At 52.1% G+C, this 11,457-nt stretch overlaps 1 protein-coding gene across 1 annotated transcript in view; it reads right to left on the bottom strand.

Annotated features, from left to right (window-relative positions):
• PLEKHG4 (pleckstrin homology and RhoGEF domain containing G4) overlaps window positions 1-6,898 on the bottom strand; it is a 117,875-nt gene extending 110,977 nt beyond the window's left edge. Inside the window, exon 1 of the mRNA XM_068955459.1 lies at window positions 5,479-6,898. The gene's annotated coding sequence lies outside the window, so the exon portion shown is untranslated. The remainder of the gene's footprint in view (window positions 1-5,478) is intronic.
• Window positions 6,899-11,457: the final 4,559 nt, after the last annotated feature.

Genomic DNA, 11,457 nt, shown 5'->3' on the forward strand with positions numbered 1-11,457 from the left:
TAGACCCTTCTAGCATTCATATAGTCCCCATGCAGCAACCTGGTTCAGACTGTGCTGGACTTGCTGTTAGACTGGGGCTATGTCCCACCCAAGAGGTCAGGGGAGCCTGTCAGTAAAGGGGAGAGGGTTAAGGAATGTGGGATTGATATTCCAGGCCCATAAAATCCAGATCTTTACTTGGTAGCAGGTAGAGTTCAGCAGCCCAGCCTGAGCCAGCAAACGTAGACCCTCCAAGTCTAGACAGCAATTTCCCTACCACTAGTGGGTCCAGATGGGTCCAAGGTGGGGGGAAGTTTAGCCATATTTTGCCCCTGACAATGCAACAGCCCTGTCTGCATTTAAAGCTGGATGAGCTGCAGGTGCGTGAGGCCAGCAGTCAGGTAACTGCATGGACTCAATGATAAAACCCTTACGGCTTCCATCACAGACTGTGGGTCTGTGCCAAGGCCTTCCAGCCTAGAATAACCGAGTTGGCCTTGGGCTGCTGTCCCATGAGGGAGGAGGAATTGAGGACAGCACAGGAGTAAATCAGTTTCCTTCTCACCCAGACTAAGATAGCAGGAACCTCTGAGAAAAGCTGAAGGTTTTTCAAGTAAGGAGGTGGGAAGGAGAAATGGGCAAAGTGCAAGTGCAGCTCCTACACCAGGTTCAGGGAGCTGTGGCAAAGCAGGGTGCATACCAGCTGGAAAAGCTAAATGAATGTTATTGAGGGTGAGCATAAGGCTGATTTCAAAGTTAGATGAAGTCACTCAGGGCCTTGTGCAGTGCAGTTTTGAGTATCTCTAAGGATAGATATCCTACAAGCTCTCTCAGCCCTTGTTCCAGTGTTTCCCTGAGAGAAGCTATGCAGGGTCTCAGCACTGCCTGAGAGGCTCTTTCAGTAAAGCCAGAATAAGGCCTCTCCTTACATATCAGGATTATCAAAATCCTTCCTTGACAGTCCACCTGTGAGACAGAAGAAGAGTTCATAACAATATTTCTATCCAACAGAGGTAAAAAAAACTTGCTGGTGCTCAGGGACATACATCCTCCCAGGAGGCCAGAAGTATGTTGCTGTTGCACACCCAAGAGGAGAGCCAGGAGGTTTTGGAGGGCTAAGGACAGCCAGCCACAGGGATAGAGTGGGGGTTTTGCCAGACATACAGGAGCAGACAGCCGCCCCCAACCTCACAACATGAAAGCCACAGGGGTCTCACTAAAGATAAGGGCGAACTGCTCATACGAGCAGGCCTGTTGCACCACTGAACATTTAAGAGCATCATTTCTGTCCTAGCAAACTGAGGCTACATATGTACTCCAGAAGACACATAAGGCTAGTGCAAATATACATACATACATATATATATATATATATATTTTACTAAGCCATGCCGGAAACAAATAGCCTTTTGCATTTCTTGCTAAGCCCAGCTCCACCCACCACCCATCCCACTGTGAAGCCGGTCAGGGGCAGGGTCCGGGGTGCAGGGAGCCAGGGCCCTGCGAGCGGCCGTCCCGAGCACAGTGACGGCCCGGCCCTGCCAGACGCCTGCGAGCTCCCTCGGTCCCTGCAGGAGCGGCGCCGGCCCCTCTCCCCCCGCCAGCTCCCCCGGCGCCTCCGCGGAGAGCTGGGCCGCCTCCCCGCCCGCCATTTTGTCCTTGGCTGCCCTCGGCCCCCGCGGGGGGGGGGGGGGGTGCGGGGGCGGCCCGGGCTCTCCGAGGCGGCCGTGGCCGCGGGGCCAGGCCTCCCGCGCCGACCCCGGCCCTGCCGCGACACCTGCCGGCCGCGCCGGGCAGCGCCGGGCGGCGCCCTCGCCTCCTCGGGGGCGGCGCTGCGTGCGGCCTCCCGCGCCCCCAGGCCCGCGGGCTCCCCCGGGCAGCGCCGGCAGCTCCCTCGCCGGCCTCGCTCCCCGAGGCTCCTGCCTGCTGGCTGGGTCAGCCCTTGCCGCGCCCGCTGACCTGGCCTGAGAGCCGGGCAGCGCTTGTCTTTCCGGCAGGGGAAATCGCAGACCCGTCATCTCCCCCCAGGACACATCCGTGCACCCAGTCTGCAAGGGCGAAGGACCTCCTTCAGCCTTCTGCTTGGCTCCACCGAAAGGCATTGCTTAATTGCTCCTGGGCAATTTAAGGCACTCTCGAGGAGAGACTCAGACAAGCAGGGCACATCCAGACTTCATCTGTGAAGCTTTTCCACGTCCTTCATGTCAGCAATAAATTCCTCTGGGACTCCACATGGCACTAGCCAGTTAGCCTCTCCCCGCAGCCACTTTTAAACCACAGCCACGGCTTTGTAACCTAGTTAATTTAGGCTGCATTGATTTTTGGCTGTATCCACATCTCTACTGATGTGATACTAAGATGATGTGTTTGTGATAGACACTGTTAACAGCCCAGATTGCAGCTTTGTCACACCCCACTTGCAAGCCTGTCTGATGAGACCCCATTTTCTGTACAATCGTGCTGATGAGTATTAATTATAATTCCAGTTAAACTGCCAGATGGAGGCAGCCAGGCAGACCTGGGGCCTGGAGCTCTGTGCAGAGCAATCGCTTGTAATAAAGCACAGCTAGGGGCCTCATCAGTAATTAAATCATGAATGGTAATTACTTTATTAGCCAGTGACCTTGGGATTGACAGACGGGGTGGAGGGATGGGGCCGCTAGTACAGATACTCTGTGCTGCATGAGGGTGTTCTCCAGGCTCAGCTCCTCTGCCACCCTTCCTGCTGTGTGCAGGGCAGGCGGGAATCTCTGCACACAAATCTTTCCCTTCCTCGAGCTGCAGAGGTTTTTGGTGTAAATAAAAGGCCTGAGTTGGGTACAATCAGTTCTAGGGTTTCTCTGTGTGCAGAAATCACCAACCACATGGCTTAACAGCTGAGTTGTGTGTTGGGGTGTGTGTGCGTTTTGCTATGTGAGGTAGACCTGGGCACATTGCCTCCATAAGGCAATGGTGAAGCATTGTTCAGCTGGTGTCCCTTCAGGGAGCATTTGACACACAGGCCTGGCAGAGGACAGGGCTCTCAGGCAAGCTGTTCAAACCAACTCACATCCAGCACATGGGCCCACTCCCACATCTCCTATCAGGACCGTCATGACTTAGCAGGGAGATGCTGGGCCCCAGGAAGGGAAGTACTAGCTGGGGACTACGTGGTAAAAAGGACCTGGCTCAGTGTTTTAACTGACACGTACTAAGCTTTGCTTTGCACTGGGAGTCTCATCAGCTACCTTGGGAAAAGCAGTGACAGCTCTGTCAGAGCCATCTTCCTGCCTGGCCCTCTAAGGCATGGCTGCAGCTTGATGACTTTAAGGAAATGGTAGCTTCTGTGAGAGCCCATTGCAGCCACACAGAGGTGGAAAGCTAAGTACCATCCATGGAAAGAGCAATCATGGAGCCTGAGATGTTGCTGGGTTTGTTTCCAGTTAGCTCTTTATTCAGCAGTGATTCATGGGGAAGAGGAGAAATGCTGTACCCTTCATTGCTGTGAAGGGGATAAAATTGTTCCTTTGTGCTGAGAGTGCTGCTGGGGGCACCGCAGGGTGAGCTGCCTTGCTGCTTGGGCCTCTGCACCCCATGGCACCTCAGATGTATGGTCTTTGACAGATTCATACCCTTAGGTCTGTCGGGGTAACCTATACATCCAGAGGCTATGTGCAGGCCAAGACCTCAAGCCACAGGGTACTTCCCTGTGACGCTTTTCCTAGAATCAGGAAAAGGAAAAGCCATGTGATGGGGCTGCTAATGGCTGCTGCTGCTAGCTTCCCTGTTCTCAGACACACACCGCTGTCTTCAGTTCTCATCACTGCTACTTTCAGATGCTCCTGGGCCCTGGAGCAAAGCAGATGGAGCAGGCAGGAGCTCGCTAGGTCGGCAGTAGTGCAAAGCTCTCCACCAGCCCCAGCTGCTCGGGAGCAGGGCAGAGATGAGGGTGGTGAATGTGGCTGCAGGGAACCCCTGTGGGTCAGGATGTGTAGGTGAGGGTACACGCTGATTGAACTCCTCCAGCCCAGATGGGGTTCCAGCCCTGCACAGAGGCACAGCAAACTGGCCCTTCTTCCACCACTTTCTAGCCTTGCAAACCCAGTATCAGTCACCTTCATGGGAGGGGAGCACCTCCCCTCCCACTCCAGCCTCCTGAGCTAACACAAGTCTGTATCTGACTCTTCGTGGCCAAGGAGATGCCAGATATTGGTCCCCCTATTTCTAGTTGAGTATAGCAGTAGAGGCAGGAAGACCACCTTGAGGAGCTGTGATCGCTCAGACGTTATCTGCTGGATGAGGTCTCCGGGTGGTTTACTTTCCATAGGTAGTTATACCCCACATGGAGCTGGATTTGTAGATGAACAAATCCAAACACAGTAAGGTAGCTGGTTGACTTTCCTTATTCTTTATTGAAGGCTTTACTCTCTAGAATTTTCTGTTTGCTTCAAAAGTTATTTTTGCTAAGAAAACTGTCACATTTATAGCAATTCTATAATCGGTTCCTTGGCAGGAGAAGATGAGGATCAGGGAGAGTCTAACAGAGGTCACCAATTAATTCTGTTATTTATCAAAAGTGCCATGCTCCTATAGCAGGCTGGCCAACCTGCTTGTTCAGACAGTTGTTTTAACCTGGGAAAACAAAAACTTGTGTTTCTCAAGTGGTCAGCTCCCATGAGTCAACCCCCAAATCACAGCGTGTGGAAATTTAACACATTCTGGGCCTTGATATTTGCTTTCTTTTTTTCCACCTTTCTGGAGTACCTTTTCAAAGCTTTCTCCATAAATAGGAGAGAATAGAGAGATCTCCTTGAAAAATGTGGTAGATGAGATAGAATTGGTTGGGTCTGGGGGCTGGGGCTTTATGAGAAAGCAGGCAGGATCATAAGTGTCTGGGAAGAAATCTTGAGGGGATTACCCTGGCACAGGAGTGATGCTCCCAGGAGCATGGTCCCAGAACCAGCCACGGGGCACTCCGTTCCTAGAGGAGGTTTATTAGCGCACCCACTGGGCGACTCTTGAGTCTAGCGGTGTCTGCTACCTGCTAGGCTGCCTGTGCTAGAGTCTGAGAGTGGCAAACAGCTGCCAGGAACCACTCACAGCAAGGCCCCTGGAGTGCACGCAGCCTTGATGCCAGTCTCCCTCCAAGTTAGCCAATAAGCTAAAGCAAAGCTTTCGTGGACTCTCTAACAACACCATGGGCTCAGCTGGGCTCCAGGAGATTGAATCTTGTGTGTGGGCACTGATGACTACATGTCTCTGCAAAGGTAAGAAACTGCAAGCACAGCACACCTGTCTCCCTGGGAACTCTTGCTCCTGCTGCAGAGTTTGGCCTCTACCAGGACCCCATGGTGAGGGGAGGTGACACCCTGGCCTTTCCAAGCCCTTCAGTGGGCTGCCTGCTGGCTCAGGACTACCTGTTGTCTGATGTAGATCAGACAAGCTCAGCTGGTGGCCAGCTCCCCAAGGTGTCTTCAGCACCCTCCCTCCTTAATTTACCGCGCCACAGGTTTCATTTACCTTCAGGTGAGCCTGGCTGCGTAGCACCAGATGCCAGGAGAATAGGTGAGAGGAGCTCAGGTAGCTTCTTCAGAGATCTTTGCCTTCCCTGCAGCTGTGAGGAACAGCTCTGCAGGGAAGTTCACAACCCCAGGATCTGGGATACTCGTATAATCAAAGCACCCGCATGCTGTCATCCATATTGGCTGTGCTGCAAGAGTCCCCAGGAGCAGCAGCCTGGGCACACAGTCTTCCAGGGCAAAGGGTCTCACAGTTGCATTTGGTCTTCCAGGCAAAAGCGGAGAAATCTGGACTAGGAAAGGGGATGTGGATCACACACCTTCCAGCTCCTGCTGACCTAAAGATTCCACTGATTGTGTCTGTCCTCAGCCCTCCGTGATGTGGTTCACTCCCCTGCACACTCAGGGTATAGGAAAGCCTTCTCTTGCTCTTCTGCCCAGCCCTGCACTCTGGTGGGTGACAGAGCTGCTGGATAGGGGATTCAGCTCTGCAAGGAGCCTGGGGACGCTCACTCCCCACAGACAGTGAGGCGAGCTGAGCAGCCGGCTCAATACACCCAGGAGGGGTGCAGTGCAAAGCACAAAGGCGGTGACTCTCCCATCCTGGCCGCTCTGCCCTGGAACACAGCATGGGAACCACTGCCCAGCCTAAATCTGTTCCTCATTATCCACCCTGGCTGTTGACTGATCCCAGCTCAGCCACCAAAGATTTGCCTTGCGGCCCCCGCCAGCTCACATCCCGTCAGCTGAGCAACTATGCGGTTCTGTGTGACCTCACTAGACAGCACAGCATGGCAGATTGGGTCTGGGGCTGGCATCTGCTGCTCCAGAGCTAAAAGTCCTCTCCGAAATAACAGGAGTGAAAAAATTGTTCCCTCTACCAACAGTAAGGGCCAAGGCAGAGGAGGCTCCTGGTGAAAGCAGGGAGCAGGGGTGGCAGCAGGGGTAAGGGGCTGCAGGGGTGGCACTGGGGCAGTGGGATTCTCTGGACTTCCTCCTGTACAGGTCTGGCTGGTAGCCACAATGTGACAGCTTGTTGCTGCAATGCAATGGCTAGCTGCCACAGTGGTCTCCCCAGGGCAGGTCACTCACAGGTTTGGGCACAGGTTTGGTAGCTCTACACAGTGGTCAATCTGACACTGCAGCATGTCTGGCTTAGGTGATTTGGTGGACATGGCCCTTCCATTGCAGTGGTCCCACAGCTCTGGGTGTGTCTCACAGGCAGATCCATTTTATTGAAAGAATATAGGGGAACTGAGATTGTCTTGTACCATGCAGGGGCAGGCATCCACTCACTTAAGGACAGGGTGGGCCTTAACAGTACTACCAGAGCTAAGACCCCTCTCAATGCTCCTCTCAGGGGACTTTGCCCATGTAGTGCAAGGTGGACTACCTGTGGACTTCCCACAGAAGAGCCAGGCCTGCAGGGGAAGATGGAAGAAAAATGGGCACAGAAGCTCAAAAGGATTGGGACAGACTCTTTTTGGAGGTGTAACTTCTCCATACCCCGTGCCCCTCCTGAACTGGCCTGCCAGGCAAAGTGGGGATCAGCTCGGTCATGCTAGGACCTGCCATTTGGCCTGAAGAGAAGGTAATTTCAGGAGACAGTGGTGCAATGGGTAGATGGAAGCAGCATGTGTGACAGCCTTGCATGCCCAGGGTCCCTGCAAGCTATGTAAAGTCCCACCATGCATCCCATTCCCCAGCTGCAAAGATCTCCATGAAGTTCCTGTTCCTCTGCTGTCACTGCAGGGAGTCACTCCAGGATCTGCCAGTCCTTCTGGAAGGGGCTGAGGGTCAGATTCTGAACTGCTGGAAAGGGGTTGTGCTCCACAGCCAATGCTAGGATTTATACCCCTTGCAGATCAGCCATTCTACACCCCCCCCCCCGCCCTTTTTCAAAGAAATCCCTGAGAATCAGTACCATGCACAGAAAACCTGGGCACATTATGGGGGGCACATCTGTGGGAATCTACGGACAGCCAGAGACAAGAACACCCAGAGGAGAACGTCTCATTCCTTTCAGCAGGGATAGTGTCTAACAGCAGTGTAAAGCCCAGTATTAACAACGTGAAGCTTCACTGCTTTCACTGGGGCAACTGCTAGCAGATGCTTGTGGACAGAAGGCAAATAAGGCATGGGAATTGCAGATAGCTAGTCCCAAAGAGGCTGAAGGAGAAGGTCAGCCAGCTCCTTCCCATCTGTAAGGTCATTCTGCCTCAGGAGCTGCAGCCACAGTGGCATCAGCTGGATTTAGTGCCATGACTGTTCAGCATCCAACAAGCAATCCTGCAGAGCAGAGGCTGGCAGTGGGGTATCCTGTACCATGAATTTCATGTCCCGCCCCTTGGTAGAAACTCCTTTTGGGAGCTTTAGAGCAAAAGAAACCTCACCATGATCCCCTTTGACCTCCCATAACACAGACCAGTAACATCTGGTCACAGCTTCCAGGACCATCCTGACGGCTCAGCTGACCCTGGGAAATAAGTTATAGGAGACTATGAAAGATGCAGGAGGACCCACTGGACACTGAACCAGGTGAGCAGGATTCCTGGACAGACAGACAGGAGCAGAAAGAAGCAAAGAACTCAAAATGTGTGTACCCGGATATAATCGGACCGAACACATCTCCTGAATTCTCCTGCATTTGCCTTCCTGCTGCTCTCGCATGAAAATGTAAGCAACTCCGAGGTGTCTGCTACACTTCATGCTTGTCGTAAAAGCTGGACCAGGTGGGAGGTGAGAAGCTTGGTCACTGGCTTCCCACCGCTTGTGCTTGTACAGGTCAACCTGAAAATGTCACATAAGGGTGTCAAAAGTGTTCCAAAAATGGAGCAGAAAGAAAAAGCATGCAAGGTTCCCTGTTTGTCAACAACACCCTTGCTGCAATGTAGAAAGTGAAGCCAGCAGGCCCAAAGAAATGGATATTCCCGACCTGGTACCTGTGAGACATATCTGGACACTGGGTACAGTTTTGTGCTCCTCAGAACAAAAAGGGATTGATATAGCAGGGAGAACTGGGTTTGTTCCGCTCTAAGAAAAAAAGGCAAAGAGGGGAGTTACCCCACTACTTAAAGTGGGTGCAGAGAATACAGAGCCCAACTCTTCTCAGAGATACCCCTCAAAGGACAACAGGCAAGGGTGACAAGTTGAAGCAGGGGAATTTCTTGTGGGACAAAAGGAGAAAATTGTTGATGTGAGAGTGGTGCAGCCCTGGGATGGGGAGATGGTGGCATCTCCATACTCAGAGACTTTCCAAACGCAACTGAACAAGGCTCTGAGCCACGTGCTCAAGCTTTGCAGACAGCCCTGCACGGAGCCTGGGGCTGGACTGGAGACCTCTTGAGTCCCTTCCACCCTAAAATTTATCTAATGTTCCAACATTTATTGTGCAATGACAAGGCCATCATTTTAAGATAACTGCACAGTGCTGCTTCTTAGGTGACTTGTGACCTTCTGAGATGGCTGGCAGCAATCCATCACCCACAGCTTGGCTCTTCCATAGAAGCCAGCCTGCAGCTGATACCCTGTTACCAGAGTGGCCTTATGTGGCCACTCTGCTAATTCTGCTAGCTTTGCGAGTGCCAGTACCAAGGAGAAACTGGAGACGCTAAGTATTGGAGAAGGTAAATCACCATGGAAAAAATGTGCAGACCTAATGGCAGAGCAAGGAGAGGCCTGTGTGCAAAATGACTGGTCTCCAATGCGCAGACAGTTCTGGGATGGGATTGCTTATAATAACAGCCAGTTCTGGGTTACAGTCTGGCAAGCAGCTCCTTTGGTTATGCCTTACTCTGTCTTGGAGAAGTAGAGGTTTGGGCACATGTTCTCGTGGTCTGGCCTGGTTCTTGTGTTTTTCCACTGAAGCACGTTAATATTTTTAGGCTGGGAGAGACAAATCTGTGCTGTGCTGGAAGGATCAGAGCAGTCCTGTGCAGTCAGGATCCTGCCTGCTATCTGTTGTGGTAAAGGGAAATAGAGAGATTGGAGTGTGAGCATAAATACTGACAAAAACTTTTGGGGAGGGTGTAGCAGGGCAGGACCCACTGTCCATGGAAGGCAGCTGTGCAGTCACAGCATGGCTTGGATTGAGGGCAGGAGGAGGGTGCTCCATTCTCTCTATTTGCTGGATGGTAAAATGGAGAGCCTGGAGTGGTGCCACACCTCGAGGGGGGAACCTGGACAGTCAGCAACCACATCTGAACCAGCAAGTTTGACATCTCTGCAGAGAACTGCTCTGCATGCTGGTTCCAGAGCCAGCCATACAACTTAAACACATTAGCTGCTAGGCTCAAATAACAGCATGAGGCACCAGCAATCAGGCCTGGTGATTCCCAAAGCTGAGACTCTCCTTTTCCTCCTCTGCGGACTTGAGTGTCATGGCCCCACCCCTTCCAGCAAAACAGCCTGATCCTCACAGGTGAATGTGTGTGGCATTGCACCAAGGATGGCACCGCCCCCAGGATTCTTTCAGATGCTCACTAACTTAAGGGGAACCATAAAAGAGCAAGGACTCCAAGTGCAACACAGCTATTAATTATGAGTATTTATTGCTCACTCCTACATTGTGATCTTTCAGCCTAACTCACTACAGCCAAGCACTAAAAGATAATTCTAGATGTTCTTTGTGTTTGCAACAAAGTTGCTGTCTTATGGATTCCCATCCCTCAGTGTCCTGCTGGTCATGGAGAAATCACTGTGCAGGCATCCCCTTTCACCAGGTGGCAGTCCTGGGGGCAGTCCGGCTGTCCGGAGCAGAGTCCACCCCACATAGGAGGGCATTAATCTTTTATAGTTCTCCCCATTGTTCCCCCTGAAAGTAGCAGCTTAAACCAATTACAAGCCAAATTATCTTTTATCTAATCAGATTTCATTATTCCCTACAACTTTCTTGTTTTACATCTTTATCACTAATTTTCCCAACGTTCTACTGTAGTTGAGAGTTTTTGCGGTGTCATCTCATTTTCTTCTCTCTACATTCCCACCCAGCTCTGCAGTGTGGTGTCTTCAGGCCATAGGCCTGAAGTGATTGCCGACTAGTGGGATGCACCAGCGCCACCTGCTGTAGTCAGGGCTGTGCTATCCATGAGGCTCACTCTTGCCTGCTGGTCTGTGGCAATGTGTCAGCATGAAGGTCCAGTACACAAAGCCCGCCTTGGCCAGCATCCCTGTGACATTGGGATGCAGGGCAGACGGGAAAATCAGAAGGAGCAAGAGGTTCAACTGGGAGCAGTGCAAAGATCCTGGGGCCAGGAATGGAAGGGCTGTACAGGGACCTTGCATTTGGACCTGGACCTGGGGGGGTGACCCTGCCTTTGGACCCTTTGGACCTAGGGATGATGGCAGATGTCAAGTTGAGTATAAGCAAAATGTTGGTCCCGTGACTCAGGTAAACCGTATTTGGGGCTCTGTTAGAAGGAGTGTGGCCAACAGAACGAGGCAAGTTACCAGCCTTTACTGGCATAGAAAGATGCAGCTGCCCAGCAACTCAGGCTGAGCTGCAGAAGGGTTTCTCAGGGTTGGATTTGTGGCACTGATTTGAGCTCATCAGTTTGAGAGGTTTCTGTGATCGAGAATACCCTGAAATAGACCTATCTGAAAACTGTAGCATGTTTTTTGGCAAAGAGGTAGGAAGCATGGACGTGCTCACAGCTTCAACATCTCAGAAGGTGCTGAAAGCTCTTTGGGGATGGTGCTTCTCCAAAAATTGCAACAGTACAGGGGGTCTTCTTTCATGACACCAGGGACCTCAGAGAGATGTCAAATCTGTAGAGGCAGGTAGGCATATGGGAAGATTTGGGCTCTCAGCACTGGGCTGTTGTGCAGGCAAACATGATGCTCAGCAAGAAATGCCATTAGGAAGACAGCAGCACAGAGCTAACTTGGAGACAACAGGCTGCCTGCTGGCCTCTTTCTGGATGCTTGAATGAGACATGACCTAACAATGGGTCAGGTGTTGCAGCAAGCCTGCAGGTAAGCT

Source organism: Struthio camelus, chromosome 10 (genome assembly GCF_040807025.1).
Source record: "Struthio camelus isolate bStrCam1 chromosome 10, bStrCam1.hap1, whole genome shotgun sequence".
NCBI lineage: Eukaryota > Metazoa > Chordata > Aves > Struthioniformes > Struthionidae > Struthio > Struthio camelus.